The sequence below is a fragment of the Arachis ipaensis genome, chromosome B05, assembly GCF_000816755.2.
Source record: "Arachis ipaensis cultivar K30076 chromosome B05, Araip1.1, whole genome shotgun sequence".
NCBI classification, from domain to species: domain Eukaryota; kingdom Viridiplantae; phylum Streptophyta; class Magnoliopsida; order Fabales; family Fabaceae; genus Arachis; species Arachis ipaensis.
Window position 1 is genome coordinate 41,877,897 of NC_029789.2, and position 9,634 is coordinate 41,887,530.

Below are 9,634 nucleotides of genomic sequence, written 5' to 3' on the forward strand. Positions count from 1 at the left end.
CTATGGATCATGATGGCCCGGTCTACAGTAACTTCAGATCGGTTGCTAGTAGGAATGATTGAGCGTTGAATAAACTCCAACCATCCTCTAGCTACTGGTTTGAGGTCAAGCCTTCTTAGTTGAACCGGCTTGCCCTTTGAGTCAATTTTCCATTGAGCTCCTTCCACACATATGTCCATGAGGACTTGGTCCAACCTTTGATCAAAGTTGACTCTTCTAGTGTAGGGGCGTGCGTTTTCTTCCATCATTGGCAAGTTGAACGCCAACCTTACATTTTCCAGACTGAAATCTAAGTATTTCTCCCGAACCATGGTGAGCCAATTCTTTGGATTCGGGTTCACACTTTGATCATGGTTCCTAGTGATCCATGTATTTGCATAGAACTCTTGAACCATTAAGATCCCGACTTGTTGAATGGGGTTGGTGAGAACTTCCCAACCTCTTCTTTGGATATCAAGACGGATCTCCGGATACTCATTCTTTTTGAGTTTGAAAGGAACCTCAGGGATCACTTTCTTTTTGGCCACAACTTCATAGAAGTGGTCTTGATGGACCTTAGAGATGAATCTCTCCATCTCCCATGACTCAGAGGTAGAAGCAATTACCTTCCCTTTCCTCTTTCTAGAGGTTTCTCTAGCCTTAGGTGCCATGAATGGTTATGGAAAAACAAAAAGCTATGCTTTTACCATACCAAACTTAAAATGGTTGCTCGTCCCCGAGCAAAAGAAGAAAGAAAGAAGTAGAAGAAGAAGAATAATGGAGGAGAGGGAGAGAGAGATGGTTTCGGCCAAGGGGAAGAAGAGAGGATTTTGTTATATGAAAATGAAGAGGGAATGATGGGTTTATATAGGAGTGGGGAGGGGTTTAGGGTTCGGCCATTTAGGGTTGGGTTTGGGAGGGAAATTATTTTGAATTTAAAGGTAGGTGGGGATTTTGGGGAAAAGAGGATAGATGTGATTGGTGAAGAGGTGATGGGGAAGAGTGATTGAGTTGATTGGTGAGGGGTATTTGGGGAAGAGAGTTATGGAAAGGTGTGAAAAGGAGAGAAGAAGTAGGTGGGGATCCTGTGGGATCCACAGATCCTGAGGTGTTTGAGGATTTCTCATTCCTGCACCTTTTAGACGTGTAAAACGCCCTATATATGCAATACTGGCATTTAACGCCAGACTACAGCATGTTTCTGGCGTTAAACGCCACTTCCTTGCTTGTTTTGGGCATTCAACGCCAGTCTATAGCATGTTTCTGGCGTTAAACGCCAGTATGGTGCATGTTTCTGGCGTTAAACGCCAGTCTGATGCTTGTTTCTGGCGTTTAACGCCAGCTTTCCTCTGAGTGCAATCCTGGCGTTTAAACACCAGAGTGCTGCTTGTTTCTGGCGTTTAACGCCAGTTTTATGCTCTGTTCTGGTGTTAAACGCCAGCCAGATGCTACTTACTAGCGTTTAAATGCCAGTAAGCCCTTCCTCCAAGGTGTGCTGTTTTCAATGCTATTTTTCATTCTGTTTTCGATTTTTCAGTAGTTTTTGTGACTCTACATGATCATCAACCTAATAAAACATGAAATAACAAAGAGAAAATAAAATAAAAATGATTAAATAACATTGGGTTACCTCCCAACAAGCGCTTCTTTAATGTCAATAGCTTGACAGTGAGCTCTCATGGAGCCTCACAGATAATCAGAACAAGGTTGGGTCCTCCCAACACCAAACTTAGAGTTTGGTTGTGGGGGTTCAACACCAAACTTAGAGTTTGACTGTGGGAGCTTTGGTTGACTCTGCAGTGAGAGAAGCTTTTCATGCTTCCTCTCCATGGTTACAGAAGGAGATCCTTGAGTTTTAAACACAAGGTAGTCCTCATTCAGTTGAAGGACCAACTCTCCTCTGTCCACATCAATCACAGCTCTTGCTGTTGCTAGGAAGGGTCTTCCAAGAATGATGGATTCATCCTCATCCTTTCCAGTGTCTAGGATTATGAAATCAGCAGGGATGTAAAGGCCTTCAACCTTTACTAACACGTCCTCTACTAGTCCATAAGCCTGTTTTCTTGAGTTGTCTGCCATCTCTAATGAGATTCTGGCAGCTTGCACCTCAAAGATTCCCAGTTTCTCCATTACAGAAAGGGGCATGAGGTTTATCCCTGACCCAAGGTCACATAGAGCCTTCTCAAAGGTCATGGTGCCTATGGTACAAGGTATTAAGAACTTTCCAGGATCCTGTTTCTTCTGAGGCAATCTCAGTTGATCTAGATCACTCAGTTCATTGGTGAGCAAGGGAGGTTCATCTTCCCAAGTCTCATTACCAAATAATTTGGCATTCAGTTTTATGATTGCACTAAGGTACTTGGCAACTTACTCTTCAGTAACATCTTCATTCTCTTCAGAAGAGAAATATTCATCAGAGCTCATGAATGGCATAAGGAGGTTTAATGGAATCTCTATGGTCTCCAGATGAGCCTCAGAGTCCTTTGGTTCCTCAGAAGGAAACTCCTTATTGATCTCTGGACGTTCCAGGAGGTCTTCCTTACTAGGGTTCATGTCCTCTCCCTCCCTTGTAGGTTCGGCCATGATGGTCAATTCAATGGCCTTGCACTCTCCTTTTGGGTTTTCTTCTGTATTGCTTGGGAGAGTACTAGGAGGGGTTTCAGTGATTCTTTTACTCAGCTGGCCCACTTGTGCTTCCAAATTTCTAATGGAGGATCTTGTTTCATTCATAAAACTTAGAGTGGCCTTAGATAGATCAGAGACTATGGTTGCCAAGCTAGATGGGGTCCGCTCAAAACTCTCTGTCTTTTGCTGAGTGGATGATGGAAAAGGCTTGCTATTGCTAAACCTGTTTCTTCCACCATTATTAAAGCCTTGTTGAGGCTTTTATTGATCTTTCCATGAGAGATTTGGGTGATTTCTCCATGAGGGATTATAGGTGTTTCCATAGGATTCACCCATGTAATTCACCTCTGCTATTACAGGGTTCTCAGGATCATAAGCTTCTTCCTCAAAAGATGCCTCTTGAGTACTGTTGGATGCAGCTTGCATTCCATTCAGAATCTGAGAAATCATATTGACTTGCTGAGTCAATATTTTATTCTGAGCCAATATGGCATTCAGAGTATCAATTTCAAGAACTCCCTTTTTCTGAGGTGTCCCATTACTTACAGGATTCCTCTCAGAAGTGTACATGAACTGGTTATTAGCAACCATGTCAATGAGTTCTTGAGCTTCTGCAAGCGTTTTCTTTAGGTGAATGGATCCACCTGCAGAATGGTCCAATGACATCTTTGATAGTTCAGATAGACCATCATAGAATATATCCAGAATGGTCCATTCTGAAAGCATGTCAGAAGGACACTTTTTGGTTAGTTGCTTATATCTCTCCCAAGCTTCATAGAGGGATTCACCTTCTTTCTGTCTGAAGGTTTGAACATCCACTCTAAGCTTACTAAGCTTTTGAGGAGGAAAGAACTTGGCTAAGAAAGCCGTGACCAGCTTATCCCAAGAGTTCAGGCTATCCTTAGGTTGAGAGTCCAACCATATTCTAGCTCTGTCTCTTACAGCAAACGGGAAAAGCATAAGCTTGTAGACCTCGGGATCAACCCCATTGGTCTTAACAGTATCACAGATCTACAAGAATTCAGTTAGGAACTGAAAAGGATTTTCTGATGGAAGTCCATGAAACTTGTAGTTCTGTTGCATCAGAGAAACTAATTGAGGTTTAAGCTCAAAATTGTTTGCTCCAATGGCAGGGATTGAGAGCTTCCATGTAAATTGGAATTAGGTGCAGTAAAGTCACCAAGCATCCTCCTTGCATTGTTATTATTTTCGGCCATCTCTTCTTCTTTTTCGAAAATTTCTGTCAGATTTTCTCCAGAGAGTTGTGCTTTAGCTTCCCTTAGCTTCCTCTTCAGAGTCCTTTCAGGTTCAGGATCAGCTTCAACAAGAATGTTCTTATCCTTGTTCCTGCTCATATGAAAAAGAAGAAGAAAGCAGAAAAGAAAATATGGAATCCTCTATGTCACAGTATAGAGATTCCTTTATGTGAGTAGAAGAAAGTAAGAATAGAAGAAGAAATAAATGAGAATCCAAACACAGGGGTGAGGATAGAAGTGTTAATGGATGAATAAATAAATAGAAGGAGATTAGAGATGAGAGGGAATTTCGAAAATTAATTAAATTAAAAATAAAAATTAAAGTTAAATTTTGAAAATTAAAATTGAAATCAAATTAAATTAAAAATTAAAACAATTAGTTAAATAAAAAAAGGAATTTTGAAAAAGAGGGAAGGGATTTTCGAAAATTAGAGAGAGAATTAGTTAGGTAGTTTTGAAAAAGATATAATTGAAACAAAAAGATAAGATTGATTGAAAAAGATTTGAAAATTAATTTTGAAAAGATAAGAAGTTAGAAAAGATTTTGAAATTGATTTTGAAAAAGATGTGATTGAAACTTATTTTGAAAAAAAAAGATTTGAAAAAGAAATTTAAAAAGATTTGATTTTGAAAATTAAAGTTGATTACTTGACTAACAAGAAACAAAAAGATTTTATTTTAAAATTTAAAGATTGAACCTTTCTTACTAGGCAAGTAACAAACTTTTAAAAATTTTGAATCAATCACATTAATTGTTAGTAAAGATTTGAAATTATGAAACAAGATAAGAAAAAAGATTTTTTTGAAAATCAATGTGGAATTTTCGAAAATTATGAAAGAAAATTGAAAAAGATTTGATTTTTGAAAAATATTTTGAAAAAAGTAAGATTTTTAAATTGAAAATTTGATTTGACTCATAAGAAACAATTAGATTTTAAAATTTTTTGAAAAAGTCAATCCAAATTTTCGAAATTTATGAGTGAAATAAGGGAAAAATATTTTTTTTATTTTTGAATTTTTAATAATGAGAGAGAAAAACAATAAAAAGACTCAAAACATAAAAATTATGAATCAAAACACACAATGCATGCAAGAACACTTTGAATGTCAAGATGAACACCAAGAACACTTTGAAGATCAAGATGAACATCAAGACTTATTTTTGAAAATTTTTAAGAAAAGAAAAACATGGAAGACACCAAACTTAGAACTTTGCAAACTTTAGACACTAACAAATTGAAAATGCATATGAAAAACAAGTAAAGACACAAAACAAGAAAATAAGAGGATCAAACAAGAAGACTGGCCAGGAACAACTTGAAGATCATGAAGAACATATGATGAATTCTTGAAAATTCTTGAGAAAAACAAAAACATGCAAGACACCAAACTTAAAAATTGACTCTAGACTCAAACAAGAAACACAATATTTTTGATTTTATGATTTTATTAAAATTTTTTTTTGGATTTTTGAAAATTAATTTTGTAAAAATGAAAAAGGAAAAAGAAAAAAAATTTTTTGTATATTTTTTTTTCCGAAAATAAGAAGTAAAAAAAAAGCTTAAAATTAAAATAAAATAAAATTACCTAATCTGAGCAACAAGATGAACCGTCAGTTGTCCAAACTCGAACAATTCCCGGCAACGGCACCAAAAACTTGGTGTGCGAAATCGTGATCATTCCTTCCTTGGTAACTGATAAACCACTATTTTATGGTTTATATTGTGTTTAATTGTGTGGTTTTATCATGATCTTTACCTACTTATTCGTTAAATAAGCATGCATTTATAATTCCTTCCTAAAGTTATTGCATGATTGAAAACTTGCTTCCTAGAGACTTTTAATTATGTATTTTATTTCTCTTTTATTCCATTCGATGCCGTGATCTGTGTGTTAAGTGTTTCAGGCTTTATAGGGCATGAATGAGTTGGAGATTGGAAAGGAAGCTTGCAAAAATGGAAGGAACACAAGAAATTGAGGAGATGACCAGCGAGAAGCGACGCGGCTGCATGGATCATGCGACCGCACGAAAGAAAGGAAATCGCAGTGATGCGGACGCATGAATGACGAGACTGCGCGGCATGGAATAACACGAGTGACGCGGCCGCATGGATGACGCGACCACGTGGCAAAGCAGAAAGCCGAATGACGCGGCCGCATGGTTGACGCGACCACGTGACATGCGCGATCTGCATAATCTGCAGAATAGCTGGGGGCAATTTCGGGCCTTATTTTGACCCAATTTTCGGCCCAGAAAAGGAGACTAGAGCCAAAGAACATGCAGAAACCAACAACAACATTCATTCCGCATAGTTTTAGTTTTTAGATTTAGTTTTCCTCTCCTCTAGGTTTTCTCTCTACACATTCATAGTTTTTAGGATTTGTTATGTTCATTGTTTTTGCATTGGGATATTGAGAAGAGTTATTGCCTCATCAAGACTTCGGCATTCTAGTTCGTTCTCTTTACTTGTCTCTTACTCTTCCATGTTCCTTAATTTACTTAATTTTACTATTGGATTATTTTATCATTTATTAATACAAGAATTACTTTTATTTTTAATTAATCTTTTGATCATTATTTATCATGTCTTTCTTTAATTCCCTTTTTTATGTTATGAATTTTACAATTACAATGAGCGAGTAGTTCCCCAACTTGATGGGGAGTTGATTGAAAAGAACCCTTGAGTTGGGATGCTCAAGAGAAAGATTGTAATTGGGTTTATTGTTGGATTGCTCTCTAGTCACTAACACCAATCCTCCCAAGAGCGGATTGGAACTTGTGGATACAACAACATTCCAACTTGTTTGACTTCCCCTTACTTAGTAAGGGACAACTAAACAGAATAACCCGCAATTATTAATTAATCTTGAGAGTACTACAACAAGAATAGGGCTTCCAGCTAATCAACACCCAGTCAAGGCTTTTATGTAAATTTATATAAATTCTCTAATTTAATTTTCTGCCATTCAACTCAAACCTTTTTGAAAACATCTGATTAATAAAATAGCACACTTTTTTGTAACTCGTTGGGAGATGACCTGGGATTCATACTCCCAGTATTTTAATTTTAATTTCTGTGACACCCTTCTAAATTGATAAGCGGATTTCTGGTTGGTTGAGAACTATACTTGCAACGCATATTTTATAATCATTCTTAACTCGCCAATTTCCGCTCGCATCAATTTTTGGCGCCGTTGCCGGGGAGTTGCAATAGAGTGCTAAAGTTATTAATTGGAATTTATTTATTTGCATTTTATTTTATTTTGCTAGTATGAGCTGCTTGTTTCTTTCGTTAGATGACACGTTCACTTCTTGATCCAAGCTTGCTAATATTCGATCCTGAGATTGAAAGAACTATTTCACGAATAAGGCAAGCTCGGCGTCGGTTAGTCCTCTCTGAGGGCGGATCTGAAATGTCATTTGAGAAAGAAACCAGCCCCCGTTCTACTGATTTGGTTGTTTCACGCGCAGGTAACATGGCAGCAGCCAGGAGAGTTACTATCCAGGAGGCTAGAGCCCCTGATTTTACAATGCAACCATTTCAAGAGCATCACCCAGCGGTAGCTACAGATTTTAAAATAAAGACCACATTGCTCAATTTGATGCCCAAGTTTCATGGCTTACCTTCTCAAGAGCCTATCAAGCACCTGAGAGATTTTCAGGCAGCCTGTTCTACTGTCAAGCGTGATGGTGCAGATGAAACTTTAGTTTTGCTGAAAGCTTTCCCATTTTCTCTTGAGGGAAAGGCAAGAGAGTGGTACTACACTCAACCAGCAGCAATTGTATCCAACTGGGATACACTAAGAAGAGAATTCTTGGAAAAGTTCTTTCCAGCTGAAGTTACTGATAAACTGAGGAAAGATATTTCCATGATTGTTCAGGATGATTCTGAAACTCTTTATGAGTACTGGGAGCGCTTCAATAATCTTCTGGAAGCTTGCCTCCACCATATGATTGACAAGATAGTGTTACTCGGTTATGCCACACAGGGCATGAGGCCCCAAGATAAGACCACATTGGAAAGTGCTAGCAATGGGTCTATGAAAAAGTACAAGACCACTGATGAGGCATGGCAATTGATTAGTGACTTAGCTGAATCTACTAGGAATCACAGGCAGAAACAAGGCTACTCAAAAGCCATTGCAGAAGTATCCTCTAGCAGAGAGACTACTGCTTTAACTCAGAGTATCTGTGAAATGACCAACTTGCTTAAGCAGATGCAATTAAATCAACAACAAGTTCAGTAAGCTCAACCTTCTCCACCACAGCAAAACCAACAGTTAGTCCCACAGAGAGTTTGCAGAATCTGCGCTGATTATAGCCACTATACTGATGAATGTCCGCAGCTCCAGCAGGAAGACAGCACCGTGGCAGCCACACATAACTTCTATGACCGCCCCAACCAAGGGTACAATCAAGGTGGCAATTACAACCACGGATGGCAAGACAATTCTAACCAGAATTGGAGGGACAACAACAACAACAGAGGAGGCAGAGATAATCAGGGAAATCAGAGATGGAATAACAACAACAACAGGTAGCAGAATCAGAATCAGCCTTACAGAGCACCTCATCTAAGGCAATCCCAAGGACCACAGAATACCCAACAGCAGACTTCTCAATTTACCCATCCTTCTGCATCTGCCAATGATGACTTACTACAATCTATTGATTGGAGACAACAGACCATGGAAAATAACATTAATGCCACTCTAAATGGTTTGACCGCTACTTTGCAGGCTCTTGTCTCACAGATTGGTTCAATGAATAACTCCAATAATCAACCTTTGAGCTCCAGTGGGATTCCCTCTCAACCATTACCCAATCCCAATGGTGGTATTAATGCCATCACCCTAAGGTCCGGAACCACACTGCAGGAGAGGAACCAGGAGGAGCCAAACCCACTAGAACACGCCTCAGCTGAAGAGGTAGTGGAAATAGAAGATGTTGAAGAATAAGAAGACATACAAGACGTGGCTGAAGAAGAAGAAGTGCAACCACAGGAGAAAGCACTGAAAGGCGTAGACACTGCAGAAAATGCCACTCCCATTCCATTTCCACAACTTGCAAGGAAGCCCAGGAAGCAGCTGGAACCTGATCCAAAAATGGTAGAGATATTCAAAAAGGTTGAGGTAACTGTTCCTCTATTTGATGTTATTCAACAGGTACCTAAGTATGCTAAGTTTCTAAAAGATTTATGTATACATAAGGACAAAATTAATGAATTAGAAACTATTTCTTTAGGAAGTTCCATATCTGCTTTAATGGGAGGTTTACCTGAAAAGTGTAGTGACCCAGGTCCTTGTATAGTTAATTGTACTATTGGTGGTGTTATAATTTCTGAATGCATGTGTGGTTTAGGAGTATGTGTAAGTATAATGCCTTTGTCTATATATGATATTTTGAGGCTCCCTCCCTTAAAAAGGTCGGCAGCTCGTTTTGTGTTAGCAGATAAAACACTACAAAAAAACAGCTCTATTGCCACGCTTTTAAAGCATGGCGAAAAGCTGAAAAATAAGCCATCATCAATCCTACTCGGAAGACCATTCCTGAAGACCTCAAAGTTTAAATTAGATGCTTTCTCAGGAACATATTCTTTTGAAATAGATGGCCGAGTAGTGATCTTCAATCTGAATCGAGTTATGAAGTATCCTCCAGAGGATCACTCCATCCTCAAGTGTGACATTATAGATGAAACCGTAGCTGAAGTCCATCGGGAGGAATTTGAAGAGAAGCACACAGGACAAGGTCCAAGTGTGGGGACATTCTCAGA